This window comes from Microtus ochrogaster, unplaced genomic scaffold (assembly GCF_000317375.1).
Source record: "Microtus ochrogaster isolate Prairie Vole_2 unplaced genomic scaffold, MicOch1.0 UNK25, whole genome shotgun sequence".
NCBI classification, from domain to species: Eukaryota; Metazoa; Chordata; class Mammalia; order Rodentia; family Cricetidae; genus Microtus; species Microtus ochrogaster.
In genome coordinates this window covers 3,692,491-3,705,066 of record NW_004949123.1, presented here as the reverse complement: position 1 = coordinate 3,705,066, position 12,576 = coordinate 3,692,491, and positions in this window count along the sequence as shown.

The window sequence follows — 12,576 nt, the reverse complement described above, 5'->3', positions numbered from 1 at the left end:
GCATGGTTGTCTGCTAACAATGGTAGTAAACAGAAGGCAGAGGCGACTGGAGGCCTCTGTCTCAATACATAAGGTAGAGATGTACTCCTCACACAAACATCTGAACACTCATATACACATTCAAAAACCAAGACAGAACAACAGCCTACAGAATGGGAAAAGATTTTCACTAACCCCACATCAGACAGAGGTCTAATCTCCAAAATATACAAAGAACTCAAGAAATCGGACATCAAAAGAACACATAATCCAATAAAAAAAAGGAGTACAGACCTAAACAGAATTCTCAATAGAACAATCTTAAATGGCTGAAAGATACTTAAGGAAATGTTCAGCATCCTTACTCATCAGAGAAATGCAAATCAAAACAATTCTGAGATTCCATCTTACACTTGTAAGAATAGCCAAGATCAGACAGAGACCCACACTGGAGCACCGGACTGAGCTCCCAAGGTCCCAATGAGGAGCAGAAGGAGGGAGAAGATCAGCAAGGAAGTCAGGACCACGTGGGGTGCACCCACCCACTGAGACAGTGGGGCTGATCTATTGGGAGCTTAACAAGGCCAGCTGGACTGTGACTGAAAAAGCATGGGATAAAACCAGACTCTCTGAATTTGGTGAACAATGAGGGCTGATGAGAAGCCAAGGACAATGGCACGGGGTTTTGATCCTACTTCATATTCTGGCTTTGTGGGAGCCTAGTTAGTTTGGATGTTCACCTTCCTAGACATGGACAGAGGTGGGAGGACCTTGGACTTTCCACAGGGCAGGGAAACCTGACTGCTCTTTGGACTGGAGATGGAGGGGGAGAGGAGTGGGGGGAGGGGGAGAAGGGTGGGAGGAAGGGTAGGGAAATGGGAGGCTGGGAGGAGGCAGGAACTTTTTTTTTTCTTTTTCTCAATAAAAAATTAAAAAAAAAAAAAACAAAGAATAGCCAAGATCAAAAACCCCAAATTCTTATTTTACTGTTATGGATCTGCGTCAAGTCTTAAAACCAAATTAAATAAGAACTTCCACATCTGTTCTTTGTCAGTGATGTATTGTCTTATCTTAGTCCTTTGCTTTTCCCATATACATTTTAAAATCATTTTGTTAACCAGGCAAATCATCCACTGAATTTCATGTAAATCAGAGCTTCAGACTCTGGAGGACTTGATATCATGCTAACACTCTTTCAATCTGTGAACCTGTAATATTTCTCCACTTACAACTTATTTGATTACATATTCACTCAAGGTTTTATCAGTTTCAGTGTATGACTTCTTACCTACAGATTTTAGTTAATGAGATCTGAGGTTAGAGAGTGCTGAATATTTTGGTCATGTATACCAAGTCTAGTGCATCTTCTGCCAAGTTGAAATTGTAGTAAGAATGAGATGTGACTCAACTTCCTGAAAAAAAAAAAAAGAGTTCCTCCCCATGTGTATTGCATGGTTTTACCAATAAGATCCAAAGATTTTAAATTGTATGATTATGAACATATATACATTCTAAAAATCTAATTTAAACATCGCAATGGGGTCATCTCACCTTTAATCGCTTTTTTTTCCTAAAACATATTGTTATTATCTTCTACCATTTCTCCTTCAGGAAACTGATTGACATATATTCCTTAAATTACTGAATTCCTCTTTCAATTTCAGATAATTGCACTGACTATACTGATCAGTTTTAACACATTATATCAAGAATCTTCTTTTGACTCAACTTCTGGTTTATCCATCTTTTTACAAGGCTGTTCCCATACAGTGATAGGACTGGTCAACAAAGGACATAAGAATGCATTGTTCTATTCTCAGGGATGCAGTACGTACTTAATAAATGTCTACTCTGCAATTTGATGAAATATTGAAATTGCCAAAACACAATACCAAACTGGATCAAATTTATATCATAAAAGCTTCAGCTACCTATTTCTTCCCTCCATCATTTAGTAGTCAGGTAACCTTTGGTTTCTGCTTTTTAAAAAGCATTTCTGGGTTAATTTAGGCATTTCTCTTGCCATTTTGTGAGAAGAAAAGGGACAAGAAGTGAAATTTAAATGTAAAAGTTTTGTTACTTGGTACAGTGCCAATAAAATAATTTGTTATGGGTTGAATTTGAAAAATATTGCTCTATGCAGTTTTTCAATTATCTATGGATTTCAATTACCCAGGGATTCTTTTTCTTTATTAGAATAAATAACTGTGAGTTAATATAACATTTTCTGTGGAATTCAGATTTCACCACACTCAACTTCATTATCTGGAACTGGACTTTCATTTTCAAATACTGAAGGAGATTTCGGAAATTGCATTATTGTTATTTTTATATGTGTGTCTTTGAAAGAGCTGACACAAAGTGATTCATGAGCAAAAAGTGATAAGCCAGGCAGATTGTCAGATAGGCTCTTTCTACTACTTTATCACATTTCTGAAAATTAGGGACTATGATAGTAAGAAAACATTTTGAAACACAAGAATTTGCATAGAAATAAAGCTTCATTCATGTATATTACATGAACACACAGAGATACAATAACAAAGTCTTGAAAGAAATCTTTTTTAAAACTGCTAGACAGGAAAGCATCAGCATTCAGGGTTTTTCTGAAGGAATGCTCATCACTAACATAGGCAATCAGATAGTATTATTTAAATTAAAACTTCTAAGAACATTGGCCAAGAATTTCATTCATGAAATTATTTTACTTCTTAAGAGTTGGTTTCCTCCAGGGAAAAAAATTCTGTAAACAAAGTACTGTGAAAACAAATTTTAATTTGATTGTAGATTTATATGTATCATACATGCACATATCATATATTAAGCATAAATATTCATATAAATTATTATTTTTGAAGTATATATGGTAGATGTTTTCTGAAGTTATATTACCCTTTAAGAGATGGAACCTAACTAGAAGAAAAGGGTGAGCTCAGGGGGGTATGTTATGAGTGGGTTATAGCTCAATGGAGTTTCTAGACTCTCTGATTCTGTACTGATGTGAGCAGACAAAATCCGTGTTCCTATTTCTACTGTGAGCCAATTTTGCCCTCCTGATTAACAGCTCCCTTTCATACTTGTAGTAAAAAAAAAAAACCTTTTCTCCTTAGGTTTTTTCAACACACACACATACACACCTCACAAAGTTGGGGGAGAGGAAGAGGCTCAGTCCCTTACACAAAATGCTTCAGAAATTGCCAGAAAGACTCACAACCTCTACAATACCTGCTTGAGCAAAGTTGCAAGTATAGATTGTAGCTGGGGATGTAGAAAGTTAGAATGCTCACTTGGAAGGTTTTAGGACCTAGACTCAAACTCATCACCACAAAATTAAGAAGTAGAAATTCAATTTCCATGAGAGAGAATGGGAATATTGTGCTGTTCATTCCTCCTAATTCTTAAGCATGGTGTTTTGAATTTTCACCTCTCAAAAAGAAGTTTAGCACCTTATTCGTTAGGGACTGTCTTTCTCTCCTGTAAATCCATAAGAGTTTTGCATCTTACCTACATACAATTCAGATTATATAATACTTTCTCACAATGTTTTATGTTCATGTCTTTTATTTTCACTATTTTACATTTTCTTTAAAAAATATTGTGCAATTTTATATGAAATCTCCAGAAGAGTATGTCTCATAGCAAACATTTCATAGATGGATAACAGACTGAACTGACATAATAATGGTGCCATCTAATACTTACAAGATATTTCCTACTTTTGAAAGCACAGCTACATATATAGATACATAGATACATGGCAAATAAGGCAATAATATATGTGTTCAATTGTAGATAAGAAATTGAGAAATCAATTGATATCAAATTATGGTCTTCTATGTTCATTGTTCCATCCACAAAATTCCAATAATCTTGTTCATTGTGAAAGAAAAGGCAATAACAAAAGAAATAGGCTCGGGCGGAAGGACACTATGTGGTGCCGTAAAGGGAAGGAATAGCATTGATGAGTTAATAAGGAAATGGCTCTCAGATACACAGTAGAATTATAGGATGCGCTCCCAGAGTCCAGCTGCAGAGAAGGAGGAGGAATTATATGAACAAGGAGGTCAAGATCACGATGGGGAAATCTATAGAGACAGCTGATCCGAGCTCCCAGGAACACAGAGACTCTAGACTGAGAGCTGGGGAAACTGCATGGGACCAAAGTAGGCCTTCTGCATGTGGGCCATGATTGTGTAGATGGTCTCTTTGAGGGGCCCCTGGCAGTGGGACCAGAATCTATCCCTGGTGCATGAGCTGGGGTTTTGGGGCCCATTGCCTATGGTGGATACCTTGCTCAGTCTTGATGCAGGGAAAAGAGACTTGGCTCTGACTCAACTTAGTGTTGCAGGCTTTGTTGACACCCCATGGGAGGCCTTTAACTTTCCTAGGAGTGAATGGGTGGCACTAGGGAAAGGTGGGGGGAATGAAGGGGATGGAAGCGAGCTGTTGTTTGTTATGTAAAATTAATAAAATAAAAAATACAACATAATAAAAACTTTTACAATAACATCAGCAACATTTCACCACATACAAATTAAAATAGTGAGTTCATTACATGTTTTCTGGGACTATACATGTAAATAATGCACCTGGTAAAAAGCAAGGAAGAATCTGTATCAAACTGAGAAGTTGCTAGTTATCATTGAAAGAAATCATGAAATAGATTGGAGTTGGATAGTGGAACTAAATTGATGATCATGAAAGTAAATTGTCATTACTTTTAACTTTAAACTGTGTTTTATTTGTTAAACTTTTTAAAAACATAGAAAATGAACTTTTGTCCTAATGAAAGTTTGTCATCATTCTCTCCTTTGTGATGTTGATACTGTTATGAATTTGCAGTGAGTTCCTAACAGCTTGCTGTGGGGTTCCAGTGGCAGCAGGTCCACAAACCAAGGTGACTGGTCCCCAGACATGTGGAGGCAAACTGGTCCCTGGTGATCCTAGAGAGTGGTGTGAGCGGCTGGTGGGAGGCACATAGACAGACACATTGTACAGAATAGAATTAGATATTTATTAATTGTGTTATGGAGGGGAAGGAAAAGGGGGAGAAGGGGGAGAGAGAGAAAGAGAGAAAGAGAGAGGAGAAGAGGCAAGAGAGACAGGGAGGGGCAGAGAAGGGAGAGAGGCTCAAGTTGCCTCTTAGAGAGAGGGGACAGGAAGAAGAAAGCCGAGGTCTGAGGCTGCAGGCAGGAAGGGGGTGGGCATGGCTTGTCTCTTAAAGAGTATTTCCAACCCTGGTTCTCATTTATGAAAAATTAATAACAGTACAATCTCCCTTCTAAGAGTCAAGATGAGTGAGTTAAGTTGACAAAGGTACTTGGATAATCTGAAAGGGAACTGAAGAGCACACTTGAATAAGGATGAAAGCCTTCTTACTGTTGCTTTAGAAAACAGAATTACTACATAAACCTAACAGCACTGCTTTTATTTTAAATCTTGTTTTATTATTTTATATGTACATGTGGTTTTTTAAATTTTCTTTTCTTTTTTTAAAAAGGAAACAAACTACCTTTTCTTCATTTTATATACCAGTCCGAGTTCCCACTCCCTCCCCCCTCCCATGCCCTCCACCCCTACTCCCCATCCACTCCTTAGAGGGGGAAAGGTACATTGCTTTGGGGAAGGCCTGAGGCCCTTCCCACTATATGCAGGCTGAGCAAGACATCCATCCAAAGAGAATAGGTTCTTTAAAAGTCAATACAAGCAGTAGGGACAAATACTAGTGCCACCACCAAAGGCCCTGCAATCTGCCCCAACTATACAACTATTGTCACCCACATTCAGAGTGACTGGTTTGGATCTATGCTGGTTCCATTCCTGTCTGACTGGAGTTGTAGAACTTCCATTAGCTCAGGTAAACTGTTTCAGTGGGTGTCTCCATCATGGTCTTGGCCTCTTTGCTCATATTCTCACTCCTCCCACTCTTCAACTAGACTTTCAGAGCTCAGATGCTATATCATACTACAAGGACATTTGTTCAACTATGTTCATAGCAGCATTATTATCAATAGCCAAAACCTAGAAACATCCTAGATGCCCCTCAACCAAAGAATGGATAAAGAAAATATGGCAAATTTACACATTGGATTATGACCCAGCATTAAAAAGCAATGACAACTTGAAATTTGCATGCAAATGGTGGAACTAGGAAAAAAAAAACATCCTGGGTGAAGTGACCCAGACTCAGAAAGATGATCATGGTATGTACTCACTCATAAGTGGATACTATCTGTAAAGCAAAGGACATCGAGCCTATAGCTGATAATCCTAGAGAAGCTAAGTAACATGGTGAACCCTAAGAAAAACATACATAGATCCATCCAGAAAGGGGAAATAGACAAGATCACCTGACAAAATAGGGAGCATAGGAGTGGGGATGGGGGAGTAGGGAGAGTGGAGAAGGAGGAAAGGGAGAGGAAGTCATGAGGGAATTGGATGGCTGAGATGGAGTCAGGACAGAGATGAGAGCAAGGAAAGGGACGTTTTGATTGAGGAAGTCATTATAGGGCTGGCAAGAGACCTGGAACTGGAGAGATTCCTGGGAGTCCACAAGAATGATCCTGGCTAACACTTTAAGCTATAGAGGAAAGGGTGTCCAAAATGGCCTTGCTCTATAGTCATATTGATGCATATCTTAAATGTCACCATAGAACCTTCATCCAGCAGCTGAGGGAAGCAGAGGTAGAGACCTGCAGTGTATACATTTTTAATTACTATTTATTGAGCTCTACATTTTTCTCTGCTCCCCTCCCTACCTTTCTCCTCCCCACTTCAACCCTCCCCAAGGTTTACTCCCAGTTTACTCAGGATATCTTGTCTTTTTTCTACTTTCTACTTCCCATGTAGATTAGATCTATGTAAGTCTCTCTTAGTGTCCCCATTGTTGTCTAAATTTTCTGGTATTGTGGTTTGTAGGCTGGTTTTCTTTGCTTTATGTTTAAAAACCACTTATGAGGCCGGGCGATGGTGGCACACGCCTTTAATTCCAGCACTCGGGAGGCAGAGGCAGGCAGATCTCTGGGAGTTCGAGGCCAGCCTGGTCTACAAGAGCTAGTTCCAGGACGGGCACCAAAGCTACAGAGAAACCCTGTCTCGAAAAACAAAATAAATAAATAAATAAATAAATAAATAAATAAATAAATAAATACCACCTATGAGTACATGTGATAATTGTCTTTCTGGGTCTGGGTTACCTCACTCAAAATAATGTTTTCTAGCTCCATCCATTTGCCTGCAAAATTCAAGATGTTGTTATATTTTTCTGTTGTGTAGTACTCCATTGTGTAAATGTACCACATTTTCCTTATCTTAGATCGAGGGGCATTTAAGTTGTTTCCAGCTTCTGGCTGTGACAAACAAAGCTGCTATGAACATAGTTGAGCACATGTCCTTGTGGCATGATTGAGTATATTGAGTGTATACATGTTTTATCTGAGTGTATTTCTATGTAATAAAGTACTCACAGATGCCAGAATAGGGCATCAGATCTCCTGAAACTGGAGTTAAATATGGTTGTGAGCTACCATGTTGCTGCTGGGAATCAGACTTGAGTCCTCATGAAGAACAGCCGGGGTTCTTAACTTCTGAGTCATCTCTTTAGTCCAAAAACACCTTTACTGTATTACATAAATTTCTAATGGTAATTAAAAGTAATTGTACACTGGGCAGTGGTGGCCTTTACTCTCAGATCTCAAGGGGCAGACGTAGGCAGATCTCTGTGAGTCTGAGGCCAGCCTGGTCTACAGAGCGAGTTTCAGGATAGGCTTCAAAGCTACACTAAGAAACCCTGTCTCAAAATCTCTCTCCCTCTGCAGAAAGTAATTTGTGTCAACATAAAATAGCAGTCCTTATTTTAGACAGAAAACTGACACCTTGAAAAATCCTAATTTCTGCTTTTGCTTGTTATTTACTTCATGACTTCATCGTGACCGAAGTGCATAAATCTAATATTGTTCTTCTAACACTTCCCAAGTACATTATGTAGCATGGATCATGGAAAGGGTTAGGTGAAATATTAAGGAAAAGGAATAAGTGACATTTCTTACCTTTGTCAAACTCCCAATCAGGGGCAAAAAAGAAAACAAAAGCAAGTAAGGAAACTTCTCTTATAATTAATCTACTATAATTGATGTTCATCTGTTGAAATTACACTGTTTCATAAAGTAATGAAATTAAATCTTAAATACACCTATTCTGGACTAAAGCAGGAAATATCATACAAACAATACCAATAAAATATAATGAATATGTTAATCAGTATCAATAAACTTTTACTGTTTTCCTAGCTTGTGCAATTATTTTTTAAATTTTTTTAGTCCACCTTAATTTGTTTTGGCAGAGAAAAACAAAATAGCAACGAAAAGAAAGACAGTACATCCAAAATTTCTAGAGAAGATAATAGAATAGGAATCAATTTTCTCAGGATGGGATTTCCTCTTAGATTCTGTCTTAGATAAGAAGAAATAGACAGGACTTAATCAGTATAATTCTTCTTATCAGGGAGCCATAAGATGCCTCTAAATTCAAAACTTGAGTGCTTAAGAAGCAACTGAGGATGAGGGAGGACATCTGCCCTGTAGACACCTGCTACAACCCCAAGGATATGGCATCCTCATGCCCTCACTTTCCAAGTGTTTCTATTTAATAGAAACAGTCCTCACCATCACCTTACATTCTTGCTAGGTATATTATGTACAATCTTTAGTGAATGTGATTCTCTTCAAGCCCAACCTGAATGCTGTGCTTTAAATAAAGCTCGCTCTCCTCAGCAGGCAACTATGTGATTATTTCTAATGACTTTACTTCTTCAAACTCTGCATATCACCAAGGAGGTGCCGGGGTGGCAGAACGGAGCATTCCTGCACTGTAATGACTCTTACTTTACCAGCCATTGACTTACCCAATGAGGGAAGTAGTAATTGCCTGGTGACATGTCAGGTGACTTTTGAGTTTTATATATAAAAGAATTCAGAGTCCATAATGCATAACAAGGCAACGTGACACTTTCAATATCACAGCTGGATCAGAGCAACCTACTTATTTAGCCTGTGATTTCCATATGTACAGGGAGTACTTACATTGGCTTTCTCATCTTGTCACACATTTCACTGTGTTATTTAGACTTTTCAAAAACTGTAAATATGCACTCCAACAACTAATTTCAAGTAAATGATCCTTGCCTTGGGTATTTTCAGTCTCTCTGTTCTCTAAACCCCTGCACACTCTGTAATCCAAATCTCAGAACTTGGTAGCTAATGAGTACGAGGCTTTAAATATATTCTTGGAGATATGATTCAATTCACAGTCTGCAGTTCCACTCACTAATCTCATTTACTCTATTTTCTGGGCTTGTTTGATTCATTCCTAAGTCTTTGAACTTTCCAGTTTCTGGGTCCCAGCCCTCCAGGCAGTGTCCAGTATGTGATCCCTCTCATGGCATGGGTCTCAAACTGGACCAGTCTTTGGTTGGCCACTCCCACAATTTCTGTAGCCCCATTACCCCAGCACATCTTGAAGGCAAAACAAATTGTAGGCCAAAGGTTTTGTGGTTAAGCTGGTGTCCTAATCTTTCTACTGGAAGATTAGCCCAGTTAGAGATGATGGCTGATTCAGGCTCTATATCCCCGCATTGCTAGGAGTTTTATCTGGGGTCACCCTTGTAGACTCCTGGAAGTTTCCATTGCACTAGAGATCTCTCCCTTCATCCATCCCCACCTGACTCCTCCTGTACCCATCCATGCTAACCCAACCCCCAATCCACCTGAGAAATTCATTCATGTGCCCCCACCCAAAGTCCCCTCCTTATTACTTAGCTTCTCTGAGTCTGTGGATTGTAGCATGATTATCTTTACTTTATACCTAATATCCGCGTATACTTGAGTACAAACCATGTTTGTCTTTCTAGGTCTGGGTTACACCAAATTACTGTAAATTTTATTTTATTTTTTAGCAGTTGAATAATACTCCATTGGATTAATGTACCACATTTTCTTTATCCATTCTTTGGTTGAGGGACAACTAAGTTGTTTCTAGTATCTGGCATTATGAATGAAGCTGCTATGAGCATAATTGAGCAAGTGTCCTTGTAGTAGGGTAAACCATCATTTGGGTATATGCCCAGGAATGGTACAGCTGTATCTTGAGGTAGATTAATTCCCCGTTTCCTGAGAAATCACCATATTGATTTCCCATGTGGTTGTAATAGCTTGCACTTCGATCAGCAATGGAGGAGTCCTCCCCTTGCTCCAGTTAAAATCTGTATTCTTGATCTTAACAATTCTGATGTGTGTAAGATGAAATCTCAAAGTTGTTATTTACATTTTCCTGGTGGCTAGAGATGCTGAACATTTCTTCAAATATTTTTTGGCCATTTGAAATTCCTCTGTTGAGAATTCTCTGTTTATAGCTGGCTCTCAATTATTTTAATTGGATTATTTAGTTTGTTAATGTTTAGTTTCTTGAGTTCTTTAAATATTTTGGAAATTAACTCTTTGTGAGATATGGAGATGGTGAAAATTTTTTCCCATTCTGTAGGCTGCCATTTCCTATTGGCAGTGTCCTTTGTCTTACAGGAGATTTTTAGTTTTATGAGTCCTATGCATTAATTGCTCATCTGAGTGTCTGTGCAACTGGTGCTCTGTTCAGTAAGTTGTCTTCTATGCCAATGTGTTCAAGGCTATTCCCCAATTTATTGCTCTCAGGTTTGGTATAACTAGTTTTATGTTGAGATCTTTGATCCACTTGGCCTTGAGTTTTGTGGAGAGTGATAGATAAGGATCTATTTATATTCTTCTTCATGCTGACATTCAGTTAGACCAGTACCATTTGTCAAAGAACTTTTCTTTTTTACCTTGAATAATTCTGGCTCCTTTATGAAAAATCAGGTGGAGATGGGTATGTGGATTTATGTCTATGTCTTCAATTCAATTTCATTGATCAACTTATCTGTTTATAATGTTTATTATGGCCGGGCGATGGTGGCGCACGCCTTTAATCCCAGAACTCGGGAGGCAGAGGCAGGCGGATCTCTGTGAGTTCGAGACCAGCCTGGTCTACAAAGCTAGCTCCAGGACAGGCTCCAAAGCCACAGAGAAACCCTGTCTCGAAAAACCAAAAAAAAAATAAAAATAAAAATAAAAAATAATAATGTTTATTATGTGATTTTATTACTATTGCTCTTCAGGTCAAGGATGATGATAATTTGAGAGTTTTTTTATTGTACTGGATTATTTTTCACTATCCCAGGTTTTTTGTTTTTCCATATGCATTTGAGTATTGCTATGCAAAGGTCTGTAAAGAATTGTGTTGAGACGTTGATGGGGGTTGTGTTGAATCTGTCTTTCTGACAAGATGTCCATTTTTACTTTTTAATTCTATCAGTCCGTGAGCATGGGAAATCTTTCCATCTTTTAATATCATCTTCAATTTCTTTCTTTAAAGACTTGAAGTTTTTATTAACCACATCTTTTGCTTGGTTGGTTAGAGTCACTCTAAGATAATTTATATTAACTTTGGCTATTGTTACAGATGTTGCTTTCCTGATTTTTTTCTCACCCATTTGTCATTTGTATATAGGAGGGCTATTGATGTGTGTGTGTGTGTGTGTGTGTGTGTGTGTGTGTATGTATGTAGGGGGTATGAGTGTTAGTTAATTATGTATCCAGTCCCTTTGCTAAAGATGATTATCAGCAGTAGGAGTTCCCTGGTAAAATTTTTGGGATCACTTATATATACTATCATATCATCAGCAAAGAACATACTTTGACTTCTTCATTTCCAGTTTGATCTCCTTTAGTTGTCTTTTGCTTTAGCTGAAAATTCAAGTACTATATTGAATAGATATGGAGAGAATGAATAGCCATTTTTTTGTTCCCGATTTTAATGAAATTGATTTGTGTATCTCTCCATTTAATTTGATTTTTGGATATCTGGTGTGGCAAGTCCTTCTGTCTCTGTGCTGCTTTTATTGGTTAATGAATAAAGAAACTGCTTTGGCCTATAGCAAGGCAGAGCATAGCTAGATGGGGAAAACTAAACTGAATTCTGGGAGAAAAAAGGCAGCGTCAAGGAGAGATACCATGCAACCACCACCAGGAACAGATGAGCCGGAATCTTGCCAGTAAACCACAACCACGTGGCAACACACAGATTAATAGAAATGGGTTAAATTAAAATGTAAGAACTATCACATAAGAAACTAGAGCTATTAGGACAAGCAGTGATTTAATTAATATAGTTTCTGTGGGGTTATTTTGAGTTTGGGTGGTCAGGAACAAACAAGCAGCCCTCTTACAACTGCTATCAGCTTACTGTAAATTGCCTTTATTATATATTTAGGTATATCCCTTGTATCCCTGTTCTTTCTAAGACTATTATCATACAGAGGCTGGATTTTGTCAAAGGGTTTTCAGCATCCAATAGGATAATCATGTGTTGTTTCTTTTATCTCTTCAGTTTGTGATGTGGGAATGATTTCTTATTAATAAAGAAACTGCCTAGGCCCATTTCATAGGCCAGCCCTTAGGTAGGCGGAGAAAACAGAACAGGATGCTGGGAGAAAGAAGCTGAGTCAGTGAGTCGCCATGGTTCTCCCAC